General features: G+C 37.2%; 2 long non-coding RNA genes across 2 annotated transcripts; both read left to right on the plus strand.

The window, feature by feature from the left end:
• The first annotated feature begins 1,680 nt into the window (after positions 1-1,680).
• LOC148760742 (uncharacterized) lies at positions 1,681-3,207 on the plus strand. Its single transcript, XR_016028227.1, has 3 exons — positions 1,681-1,767; positions 2,604-2,669; positions 3,107-3,207. It is a non-coding gene; the product is annotated as an uncharacterized LOC148760742 (long non-coding RNA).
• A 1,286-nt stretch (positions 3,208-4,493) lies between these two features.
• Positions 4,494-11,389, plus strand: LOC148760743 (uncharacterized). Its single transcript, XR_016028579.1, has 4 exons — positions 4,494-4,792; positions 9,864-9,949; positions 10,786-10,851; positions 11,289-11,389. It is a non-coding gene; the product is annotated as an uncharacterized LOC148760743 (long non-coding RNA).
• The last annotated feature ends 2,022 nt before the right edge of the window (positions 11,390-13,411 follow it).

A 13,411-nucleotide genomic window follows, 5' to 3' on the forward strand; every position in this document is an offset into this window, starting at 1 on the left:
ATTTGACACACAGCCGTTCCTTGGCTTTGGCTGAGTCTCACTCTCACGTGGTGGCCCGAACGTGAGGTGCAGTCAAATCATACCTCAGGAGATACTTCACCCAACATCTCCCCCTAGAGGTAAGTTGTAAAACCCAACCCTATAAATACATGTCATGACATACATGCACTGAGTAGCATGTTATTATGCTAGGAAAGCACATAAGAAAAGACGAAACCCGATATCGTACCTAACGGTACACTTGAGTTGATTTAACCTCGAACTAGTTCAAATAGGAATTGTAGGATGAAATTTAATATTTTATAGTCCAGGAATGACTAAAAATGATTGTTCGGAGTTCGAGGGTTCACTTGGGGTAAAATTAGAAATTTTGATATTCAAGGGCAAAATCGTCATTTTGCCACCTAAGATAATAATTTGATCATGGAGTGAAATTTTTTATCAAGATTAACTATTTGGAGTATAATTTAATGATAGGAAGTGAAAAAGTTTAATTCTGGTGATTTTTGGAGTGTAGGGGCAAAATCGTAATTTTGCCACCCATGGACAAAATTTGAGATTTTGAGAGAATTTAGATCAAATTTGACAAATTGGAGAATGGTATGAGTATAAGGGGTGAAAAATATGTCTATGGGCAATTTTTCAATTTTTGGGGCAAAAATGTAATTTTTGACTTTTACAGGGGCAAAAGTGTAAATTGCAAAAATTACTCCACCGAGACTTTGGATGAGTCTGAGAATTTTATCTAAGCTATGAATATATGAGACAAGTGCATGGTGAAAATTTGGAAACAAATGGATGAAATTTTAAAGATGGGCCAATAGGAAAGTGACACATGGCATTTTTTAATGAAATAATATTATTTTAATGAAAAGTCAGCCATTTAAACCCAAATTTTGAGTGCTGGCCGGCCATAAGGAAGAAAAACAGAGGAAATAGAGAGGAAAGGAAGAAGAAAAGAAAAACCAAAGAGAAACAAGAAAATTCAAAGAGAAATTCGCGGTTTTCGACCGTTTACGCGTCTAACGGTAAGATTTTTCGATTTTAGCTTGATTTCTACCTTTCCTATGCCTTTATTTCCATTTAGCATGCTTGAGGAGAGAGATCAAAAAGTGATATCAAGGGCTGGACGAAATTCCAGGAGAGAGAAATTGAAATTTTTAGGTTTTGATTTTTAGTTAAATTGATAGTTTTAGTTAGTTAAATGTGTTTAGAAATTAAATTGGGCAAGAAATCAGTAAATTTTCACAATACCCACTCTTGGCTGGATGCTCAATGCTGTACAATGATGATGAATTGATTTTATTCTAAGGGAAATGAAGAGAAAATGATGAAAAACGATTAAATGTGATAGAAAAACAAAGTAGAAAATTAACCGAGTTAATGTCCCATTTTTGGCCGAATTTTCCAAGGAAGGGAGTGAGCTGATTTTGTTGTTTTTAGAAGGTTATTGGCTGATATTTAATGGTTAGAAATGTTGGAGAGAGAATGGGATGATTTAGAGCTAAAATGGAGCGCGTTAGCAATTTATCGGGCAAAGTGCCAAAAATAGGTTAATACCGCATTTAAGTCGTTTTAGGCTATTGCATTTCATGCCATGCATTAGTATAGGATTTAAGTTAATTATATAGTGATTTAGCATCAATGTGATGAATTGTGTAAATTTTTGTAATGTGTCTAGGAGGAGAGCCTTCCGGAAAAGGCAAAGAAGTCGTACCCGACGAGTAGTGATCGGGGCGCTTAGAAAGCTTTTATTTTGTACAAACGGTGAGTAAACTTATTATTATTGTAAATTATCTAGAGTTTATTTTAAATGCCCTTTATGTATTTTATGAAATGAGAACGAGATTAAAACGGGATTTTTGATGTTTTAGGAATAAATGTGACAAATAAAAATATATTGTATTGATTATGAAATTGAGTAATTGGAGGCTACAAATTGACTTGAAAAATATATATTTTCCTAGGAATGGCTTATGAGAAATGAGTTTATGTGGCTATATTTTGTGAATGCATTGGAAATTTATGTAAGTTGTTTTACTATGCAGGCTGGATAAATAAATAAAAGCCACGTTATACTGTCGAAATTTTATTAAAATTGGTGGGTTAGTCATTGCAGTGACGGGTTTCCGTGGACTGCCTATTAGAGGGGCACGGTAAACCCAGTTATATAGTTACTCCGGTTGTAGAGGCGAGGAGGGTAACTCCTGGGGTAGTATTAGAGTTCACTTCACGTCGAACCCCCACGTGAATGTGTAACTCGGCCAACGCCAAGGAACGGCTGATTTTAAAAATAAAAATGTGTTTCACGTGTGAATATTTTAACACCCTTGGCGGACTCGGTTAGATGCCTCGGCCAAGGTATCCCCGAGGATTAGTTTTGGCTTGAGCCTTGTTTTAATAAAAGACATAAGCCTTAACAATTGTTTTGGTAAATTACAAATATTTTATGGTTTAAGAAATAAATTGAAAACATTATGAAATGGGTTGAAATTTATTGTTTAAACTTGCCTCCATTTTACTCGCCTTTAGATATTTATGATAATGTCTGTTTACTCATTGGGATTGCAAAATCTCACCCAACTCCTTTCCACCCATTTCAGGTTCAGTATAGACTGTAGATAGCTGATCTCATCGAGGACTACTATTGGATCTGCATTTTCCAAACCGTAGGTTCACAGTCCTCTTTACTTTTGTTTATTCGGGGGCCCTCTGGTTATTGTAAATTAAATTAAATATTTTGGCTTACTGTATTTCAGTATGTATAAATTTATTTAGCTTTTACGCTATAAAAATTATTCACGTATAACTTTATAAATATTGTTTTATAAGAAAATAGAATATTTCCCTTAATATTTCTTTTATTTTCTTATTATATTCAAATAACCGTAATTTCGTTTTAAATGAAGATTTTAGACTTTTAAACTCATTTTGAATATGAATTATGTATTTTGTACTTGTATAGTACGTTTTAGCTAGTTTTGAAATTTTTGAGAAAAAAATGACCAAAATACCCCTGTGTGGCGAAAATTTTATTTTGATTGTTTTTGATCTAAAATAGTATATATTCTCTAAAAACTCGATATTTAACAATGATTGCTCACAGGAAAGGAAAGAAACCGATATGTAAGCCTTGCGGGGTTCCGGTTGGCATTCTGGATAATGAGTGTCAATCGGGACGTCGCGGCGATTGTCATGGGCCTGAGGGAGGTTCCGGGTCGTGACAATTCTATTGGTATCAGAGCTTTTGGTTTTAAAGATCAAAGTTTTTAGTTTTAAAGTTGTTTTAAAAATTTACAATATTAGTGTGGCCCCGGATTAAGTTAAGTTAGGTTAGGTTGAATAGAATGCATGCATCTGCATATAGAGCCTAAGGTTACCTAAACTTGCTCGTATTTTTTATAGATTACAATGCCTCCTCGACGCGGACGCCCACCTCTCACTAGATCGGTTGGGAGGGGAAGAGGTCGTTCCCAACGTCATCAGCCAAATACAGTAGAGGAGGAATCAGCTGCATCTACCCTTCGAGCAGCACCTGCTGCTGAGCAGGCCGATAGTCCTCCACATCCTCCATCTCCTCAGCCACCTACGGGTATTCCCGCCATGCCTACTGAGGCAGCACAAGCATTGGCAGCTTTCTTTGCAGCAATGGCTGGTCAAGCTCAGACTGGTCAAGTTCCACCTGTAGTGCCTCCAACTACTCCTTTAGTTCCACCACCAGTACAGGATGTATCCATTTCCAAGAAGCTGAAGGAGGCTAGGCAATTGGGTTGTGTATCTTTCACGGGTGAGTTGGATGCCACTGTGGCAAAGGACTGGATTAATCAGGTTTCAGAGACACTCTCTGATATGAGATTAGACGACGACATGAAGCTGATGGTGGCTACGAGATTATTAGAGAAGAGGGCTCGTACTTGGTGGAATTCGGTGAAGTCCCGTTCCGCTACTCCTCAGACATGGTCTGATTTTCTCAGGGAATTCGATGGTCAGTATTTCACTTATTTCCATCAGAAAGAAAAGAAGAGAGAATTTCTGAGTTTGAAACAGGGAAATCTAACTGTAGAGGAGTACGAGACTCGTTTTAACGAGTTGATGTTATATGTGCCGGATCTGGTGAAATCTGAGCAGGATCAGGCCAGCTATTTCGAGGAAGGGCTCCGTAATGAGATTAGAGAGCGAATGACAGTGACTGGTAGGGAGCCACATAAGGAGGTGGTACAGATGGCTTTACGGGCTGAGAAGCTCGCGATTGAGAATAGGAGGATTCGGACTGAGTTTGCAAAAAGGAGGAATCCTGGTATATCTTCTAGTCAGCCAGTAAAAAGAGGCAAGGACTCAGCGATTTCAGGGAGTACTACTTCTGTTTCCGTGACATCTCCTCGACCTCCATTTCCACCATCACAACAGAGACCTTCGAGGTTTAGCAGATCTGCTATGACTGGTTCTGGGAGGAGTTTCGGAGGTTCTGACAGATGCAAAAATTGTGGGAATTATCATAGTGGGCTATGTAGAGAGCCAACAAGATGTTTCCAATGTGGACAAACGGGTCATATTAGGAGTAATTGCCCACGGTTAGGACGAGCCACGGTAGTTGCATCATCTTCACCAGCTCGCACTGATATACAGAGGAGAGATTCTTCTGGGTTGCCACCGAGACAGGGAGTAGCCATACGGTCCGGTGTGGAGAGTAATACCCCGGCACATCCACCTTCGAGACCACAGACTCGTACCTCGACAAGAGTTTTCGCTGTGACGGAAGATGAGGCACAAGTCCGACCTGGAGCAGTGACAGGTATTATGTCTTTATTTGATAAAGATGCTTATGTTTTGATAGATTCTGGCTCAGATAGGTCTTATGTGAGCACCACATTTGCATCAATTGCTGATAGAAACTTGTCACCATTAGAGGAAGAAATTGTAATTCACACCCCTTTAGGAGAAAAGCTAGTTAGAAATAGTTGTTATAGAGATTGTGGGGTAAGGGTAGGCGAGGAAGAATTTAGGGGTGACTTAATTCCTCTAGAGATCTTGGATTTTGATCTAATATTGGGTATGGACTGGTTAACTGCACATCGGGCGAACGTGGATTGTTTCCGAAAGGAAGTTATTCTCCGAAATTCGGAGGGAGCAGAGATTGTGTTTGTAGGGAAACGCCGAGTATTACCGTCCTGTGTAATCTCGGCCATCAAAGCTTCAAAATTAGTGCAGAAAGGGTATCCGACTTATTTGGCATACGTAATTGATACTTCAAAAGGGGAACCTAAGTTAGAGGATGTCCCGATAGTAAGTGAGTTTCCTGATGTATTTCCTGATGATTTACCGGGACTGCCTCCTGATCGAGAGCTTGAGTTCCCTATTGATTTACTTCCAAGTACCGCACCTATTTCTATCCCTCCATATAGAATGGCTCCAGCAGAGTTGAAGGAGTTGAAAGTACAATTGCAAGAGTTGGTGGACAAGGATTTTATACGCCCTAGTATATCTCCATGGGGAGCACCGGTTTTATTTGTGAAAAAGAAAGACGGTACACTTCGGTTATGTATCGATTACCGACAGCTTAACAGAATGACCATTAAGAACAAGTATCCGTTACCGAGGATTGATGATCTTTTCGATCAATTACAGGGAGCTACAGTGTTTTCCAAGGTTGATCTAAGGTCTGGGTATCATCAGTTGAGGATTAAAGAACAGGATGTACCCAAGACAGCATTCAGAACTCGGTACGGTCATTATGAGTTCTTGGTCATGCCTTTCGGGTTAACTAACGCACCGGCAGCTTTTATGGATCTCATGAATAGGGTGTTCCACCCTTACCTGGACAAGTTTGTTATTGTGTTCATTGATTACATACTGGTTTACTCGAGAGATAATGATGAGCACGCTGCCCACTTGCGTATAGTATTACAAACTTTGAGGGAAAGACAGTTGTATGCAAAGTTTTCGAAGTGTGAGTTTTGGTTACAGGAAGTGGTATTCTTGGGACACGTAGTATCGAGAACTGGAATATATGTTGATCCTAAGAAAGTAGAGGCAATTTTACAATGGGAGCAACCTAAGACAGTGATGGAGATTCGTAGTTTCCTCGGATTAGCCGGTTATTATCGGAGGTTTGTTCAGGGGTTTTCCTTAATAGCAGCTCCTTTGACCCGTCTAACTCGTAAGGGAGTTAAGTTTGTGTGGGATGATGTTTGTGAGAATCGATTTCAGGAGCTAAAGAACCGGTTAACCTCCGCTCCCGTTTTAACACTTCCTGTTAATGGTAAGGGATTTGTAGTATATAGTGATGCTTCAAAGTTGGGGTTAGGGTGCGTATTGATGCAGGATGAAAAAGTTGTGGCTTATGCTTCTAGACAGCTAAAGAGGCATGAAGCAAATTACCCTACCCATGATTTAGAGTTAGCAGCAGTGGTGTTTGCTTTAAAAATCTGGAGGCATTACTTGTATGGTGAGCATTGTCGGATATTTACGGATCATAAGAGTTTAAAATATTTGCTCACCCAAAAGGAGCTTAATTTGAGGCAAAGGCGATGGTTGGAGTTGATAAAAGATTATGACTTGGTGATAGACTATCATCCGGGAAAGGCGAACGTTGTAGCTGATGCCTTAAGTCGTAAGTCTTCATCGTCTTTAGCAGCGCTTCAGAGTTGTTATTTTCCAGCATTAATAGAGATGAAATCTCTTGGGGTCCAGTTGAGAAATGGTGAGGATGGATCCTTATTGGCAAACTTCATTGTGCGACCTTCGTTACTTAATCAGATCAAGGACATTCAGAGGTCTGATGATGAGTTAAGAAAAGAAATTCAAAAGCTGACCGATGGGGGAGTCAGTGAGTTCAGATTTGGAGAGGATAACGTCTTGATGTTTAAAGATCGAGTTTGTGTTCCTGAGGGAAACCAGTTGAGACAGGCGATCATGGAAGAAGCTCATTCATCTGCTTATGCATTGCATCCCGGAAGCACCAAGATGTATAGGACTATCAGGGAGAATTATTGGTGGCCGGGTATGAAGCGAGACGTAGCAGAATTCGTAGCAAAGTGTCTCGTATGTCAGCAAGTTAAGGCGGAGCATCAGAGGCCAGCAGGTACACTTCAGTCTTTACCTGTTCCCGAGTGGAAATGGGAGCATGTAACTATGGATTTTGTTTTGGGATTATCGCGGACACAGAGGGGAAAGGATGCGATTTGGGTGATCGTAGATCGGTTGACTAAGTCCGCTCACTTTTTAGCTGTCCATAGTACATACTCTATTGAGAAGCTGGCTATGCTCTATATAGATGAGATTGTGAGGCTACATGGAGTTCCCGTTTCTATAGTGTCAGACCGAGATCCTCGATTCACTTCTCGATTCTGGCCAAAATTTCAAGAAGCTCTCGGAACCAAATTGAAATTTAGCACTGCTTTTCACCCACAGACGGATGGTCAGTCAGAAAGGACTATCCAGACCTTGGAGGATATGTTACGGGCTTGTGTCATTGACTTTATTGGGAGTTGGGACAGACATTTGCCATTGGTGGAATTTGCTTACAACAATAGCTTTCAGTCTAGCATTGGTATGGCACCATACGAAGCTTTATATGGAAGGAAATGTCGTACTCCACTTTGTTGGGATGAAGTGGGTGAAAGAAAGTTAGTGAGTGTGGAATTGATCGAGCTAACTAATGACAAGATCAAGGTTATACGAGAGAGGCTAAAGGTAGCCCAGGATAGGCAGAAGAGCTATGCAGATAAACGGAGAAAAGACTTGGAGTTTGAGATCGATGATAAAGTTTTTCTTAAGGTTTCTCCTTGGAAAGGTAATAATTTGAATACTTTGAAGTATTAAATCTTATTGATTATACTATCATGATAAATTATGGTGTTTTATTGGATAATGAAAGGTGTGATTCGATTTGCGAAGAGGGGAAAGCTCAACCCGAGATATATTGGACCATTCCGAATAATTGAAAGGATTGGACCAGTGGCTTATCGGTTAGAATTACCTCCAGAGTTAGATCGGATCCACAACGTTTTCCATGTCTCCATGCATAAGAAATATATACCAGATCCCTCTCACGTCCTCGAAGCACCTCCGATCGAGTTGCATGACGATTTGAAGTTCGAGGTACAACCTGTGAGTATCTTGGATCGAAAGGATCGAGTACTGAGAAACAAGAGTATTTCAATGGTCAAAGTATTGTGGAAAAATGCTCGAATGGAGGAAATGACATGGGAAGTAGAGCATCAGATGAGAAACCAATACCCGCATCTATTTGTCGAATCTGGTAAGTGAAATTTTGAGGTCAAAATTTTATTTTAAGGGGGGTAGAATTGTAAAACCCAACCCTATAAATACATGTCATGACATACATGCACTGAGTAGCATGTTATTATGCTAGGAAAGCACATAAGAAAAGACGAAACCCGATATCGTACCTAACGGTACACTTGAGTTGATTTCACCTCGAACTAGTTCAAATAGGAATTGTAGGATGAAATTTAATATTTTATAGTCCAGGAATGACTAAAAATGATTGTTCGGAGTTCGAGGGTTCACTTGGGGTAAAATTAGAAATTTTGATATTCAAGGGCAAAATCGTCATTTTGCCACCTAAGATAATAATTTGATCATGGAGTGAAATTTTTGATCAAGATTAACTATTTGGAGTATAATTTAATGATAGGAAGTGAAAAAGTTTAATTCTGGTGATTTTTGGAGTGTAGGGGCAAAATCGTAATTTTGCCACCCATGGACAAAATTTGAGATTTTGAGAGAATTTAGATCAAATTTGACAAATTGGAGAATGGTATGAGTATAAGGGGTGAAAAATATGTCTATGGGCAATTTTTCAATTTTTGGGGCAAAAATGTAATTTTTGACTTTTACGGGGGCAAAAGTGTAAATTGCAAAAATTACTCCACCGAGACTTTGGATGAGTCTGAGAATTTTATCTAAGCTATGAATATATGAGACAAGTGCATGGTGAAAATTTGGAAACAAATGGATGAAATTTTAAAGATGGGCCAATGGGAAAGTGACACATGGCATTTTTTAATGAAATAATATTATTTTAATGAAAAGTCAGCCATTTAAACCCAAATTTTGAGTGCTGGCCGGCCATAAGGAAGAAAAACAGAGGAAATAGAGAGGAAAGGAAGAAGAAAAGAAAAACCAAAGAGAAACAAGAAAATTCAAAGAGAAATTCGCGGTTTTCGACCGTTTACGCGTCTAACGGTAAGATTTTTCGATTTTAGCTTGATTTCTACCTTTCCTATGCCTTTATTTCCATTTAGCATGCTTGAGGAGAGAGATCAAAAAGTGATATCAAGGGCTGGACGAAATTCTAGGAGAGAGAAATTGAAATTTTTAGGTTTTGATTTTTAGTTAAATTGATAGTTTTAGTTAGTTAAATGTGTTTAGAAATTAAATTGGGCAAGAAATCAGTAAATTTTCACAATACCCACTCTTGGCTGGACGCTCAATGCTGTACAATGATGATGAATTGATTTTATTCTAAGGGAAATGAAGAGAAAATGATGAAAAACGATTAAATGTGATAGAAAAACAAAGTAGAAAATTAACCGAGTTAATGTCCCATTTTTGGCCGAATTTTCCAAGGAAGGGAGTGAGCTGATTTTGTTGTTTTTAGAAGGTTATTGGCTGATATTTAATGGTTAGAAATGTTGGAGAGAGAATGGGATGATTTAGAGCTAAAATGGAGCGCGTTAGCAATTTATCGGGCAAAGTGCCAAAAATAGGTTAATACCGCATTTAAGTCGTTTTAGGCTATTGCATTTCATGCCATGCATTAGTATAGGATTTAAGTTAATTATATAGTGATTTAGCATCAATGTGATGAATTGTGTAAATTTTTGTAATGTGTCTAGGAGGAGAGCCTTCCGGAAAAGGCAAAGAAGTCGTACCCGACGAGTAGTGATCGGGGCGCTTAGAAAGCTTTTATTTTGTACAAACGGTGAGTAAACTTATTATTATTGTAAATTATCTAGAGTTTATTTTAAATGCCCTTTATGTATTTTATGAAATGAGAACGAGATTAAAACGGGATTTTTGATGTTTTAGGAATAAATGTGACAAATAAAAATATATTGTATTGATTATGAAATTGAGTAATTGGAGGCTACAAATTGACTTGAAAAATATATATTTTCCTAGGAATGGCTTATGAGAAATGAGTATATGTGGCTATATTTTGTGAATGCATTGGAAATTTATGTAAGTTGTTTTACTATGCAGGCTGGATAAATAAATAAAAGCCACGTTATACTGTCGAAATTTTATTAAAATTGGTGGGTTAGTCACTGCAGTGACGGGTTTCCGTGGACTGCCTATTAGAGGGGCACGGTAAACCCAGTTATATAGTTACTCCGGTTGTAGAGGCGAGGAGGGTAACTCTTGGGGTAGTATTAGAGTTCACTTCACGTCGAACCCCCACGTGAATGTGTAACTCGGCCAACGCCAAGGAACGGCTGGTTTTAAAAATAAAAATGTGTTTCACGTGTGAATATTTTAACACCCTTGGCGGACTCGGTTAGATGCCTCGGCCAAGGTATCCCCTAGGATTAGTTTTGGCTTGAGCCTTATTTTAATAAAAGACATAAGCCTTAACAATTGTTTTGGTAAATTACAAATATTTTATGGTTTAAGAAATAAATTGAAAACATTATGAAATGGGTTGAAATTTATTGTTTAAACTTGCCTCCATTTTACTCGCCTTTAGATATTTATGATAATGTCTGTTTACTCATTGGGATTGCAAAATCTCACCCAACTCCTTTCCACCCATTTCAGGTTCAGTATAGACTGTAGATAGCTGATCTCATCGAGGACTACTATTGGATCTGCATTTTCCAAACCGTAGGTTCACAGTCCTCTTTACTTTTGTTTATTCGGGGGCCCTCTGGTTATTGTAAATTAAATTAAATATTTTGGCTTACTGTATTTCAGTATGTATAAATTTATTTAGCTTTTACGCTATAAAAATTATTCACGTATAACTTTATAAATATTGTTTTATAAGAAAATAGAATATTTCCCTTAATATTTCTTTTATTTTCTTATTATATTCAAATAACCGTAATTTCGTTTTAAATGAAGATTTTAGACTTTTAAACTCATTTTGAATATGAATTATGTATTTTGTACTTGTATAGTACGTTTTAGCTAGTTTTGAAATTTTTGAGAAAAAAATGACCAAAATACCCCTGTGTGGCGAAAATTTTATTTTGATTGTTTTTGATCTAAAATAGTATATATTCTCTAAAAACTCGATATTTAACAATGATTGCTCACAGGAAAGGAAAGAAACCGATATGTAAGCCTTGCGGGGTTCCGGTTGGCATTCTGGATAATGAGTGTCAATCGGGACGTCGCGGCGATTGTCATGGGCCTGAGGGAGGTTCCGGGTCATGACATAAGTATATAATTGAGTTACCGTGTCCCTCTCATAGGCAGTCCACGAAAACCCCCACCACTGCAGTGACCGTTTAATATACCACCAGACCCATAAAAATTCCAGTAGCATAATATGGCGAATAAAATGTAATCCAGTCTACCAAGACCAATCCAAAACTGTTCATGTATTTCATGTCAACCTCAAAAATTTAGCCATCATGCTACCATAGTGTCATAAGCCACAATTTCAATAACATATAAAATCATAAATTTCAACACAGTCTCCATATACTCAATTTTCCCAAAACAATATTAGTTTTCAAAATCAGTATAAATCTCATTTTTTATTAAAAAACATTTTAATTGGAAAACATAATATTTTATAATTTAAACTCACCATTCAATAAAAGCATCAAATAAGTATAATTACTCTAGATATTTAAGACGGTAAATTGTCCACTCACAGTTTTAGGAGTCGATGTACTCCTAATCCCAGTCTTCAAGCACAATTTCTATACTTTTACTAGTGTAATTTGCTCACCACCTATCCACAATGTACAATACATAATTCACCACATCAATGCTTGACCATTATAAAATCAATTCAGGCTCGGTATATATATGCATGATATGACATGCAACTTATCCGACTACCGCTTAAATGCGGTGCTAACCTAATTCGGCCTATTACCCGATTAAATTACTAACGCGTCCAATTTAATCTCAAATTAATTTTTTTCAGTTTCTATACCTCAATTGCACCCAAATTGACTTAATGTCCCTCAGTGTGGTGCAAATTATCAGTCCCGATAGCAAATTACGAAAATACCCCTAATGGGTAAAAATTCGTATTTTTGCTCCGAAAATTCCCATTATTTTTCTAGACTCATAATTCATCATTATTCATCATAATTTCTCAAATAAACATCAAGATCATCAGCCAATATTCCCCTAGAAAATTCGGCCAATAATGGTAATGGAGGAAAATAAATTCTTTTCTTGTTGTTTTGTTCCTAAATATGCTTAACTAACTTAAAACACTAACATAACTTAAAATCAAATTAATCTAACAAGTTTCTCTCTCCTAACCCATTTTTCCAGAATTGAATTCATCCTCAAATCACATGATTCAACCATGGAAAATGATGAGAAATGCATGGAAATGATAAATCTTAAGCTAAGCTTGAAAAATCATACCTTCAAACACTTGATTCCTTGAAAAATCACACTTTTTCTTTGAATTTTCTCACTCTAGGGTTTGTTGTTATTTCTCTCTCTCTCCTGCTGGTTCTGGCTGACCATTCCAATGAAGAATTCTGGAATTTTCAAGCCTTTTTAATAGGCTTAATAAAATATTATTATTTTATTTACCTTTTGAATATTTTATTTTTTTATTTTTTTTCTAGCCATCTTTTTTACTTTCTTTTTCTACCACTCAATCCTCTTCACTTATCCATGTCTTCCACGAAATTTCTAGACTTTTCCAAAGTTTTGGTGAAGCAAATTTTTAAAAATTACACTTTTGCCCTTGTAAAGTGAAAAATTACATTTTTACCCCAAAAACTGAAAAATTGCCCATAGTCATATTTTTAATCCCTTATACTCATACCATTCTCCAATTTTCAAATGTAATCTAAATTCTCTCAAAATCTCAAATTTTGTCCGTAAGTGGAAAAATTACAATTTTACCCCTAGATAGTGAAAATTTTGGTTTGACTCCGAATTGATTCTCGAACTCTTAATTACCATTTTGAGTCATCCCTGAACTGTGAAACTCTTAATTTCACCTTAAAATTCCTATTTGAACTAGTTCGAGGCTTAATCGACTTAATGATACCATTAGGGGCAATATCGTCTTTTAACGATTTTTCGAACTTCCTAAATATACAAACATTCTATCGAGCATGTGAATGACATTATAATTATTTTACAAAGCAGGGTTTGACAATACTATTCCCAAATGCATTTTATTTTGGCATCATTGGTTAGGCACCTGTAAGGAATAAATCAAAGCATAGCACTC

Source organism: Theobroma cacao, chromosome 9 (genome assembly GCF_053813885.1).
Source record: "Theobroma cacao isolate CCN51 chromosome 9, ASM5381388v1, whole genome shotgun sequence".
Lineage (NCBI taxonomy): Eukaryota > Viridiplantae > Streptophyta > Magnoliopsida > Malvales > Malvaceae > Theobroma > Theobroma cacao.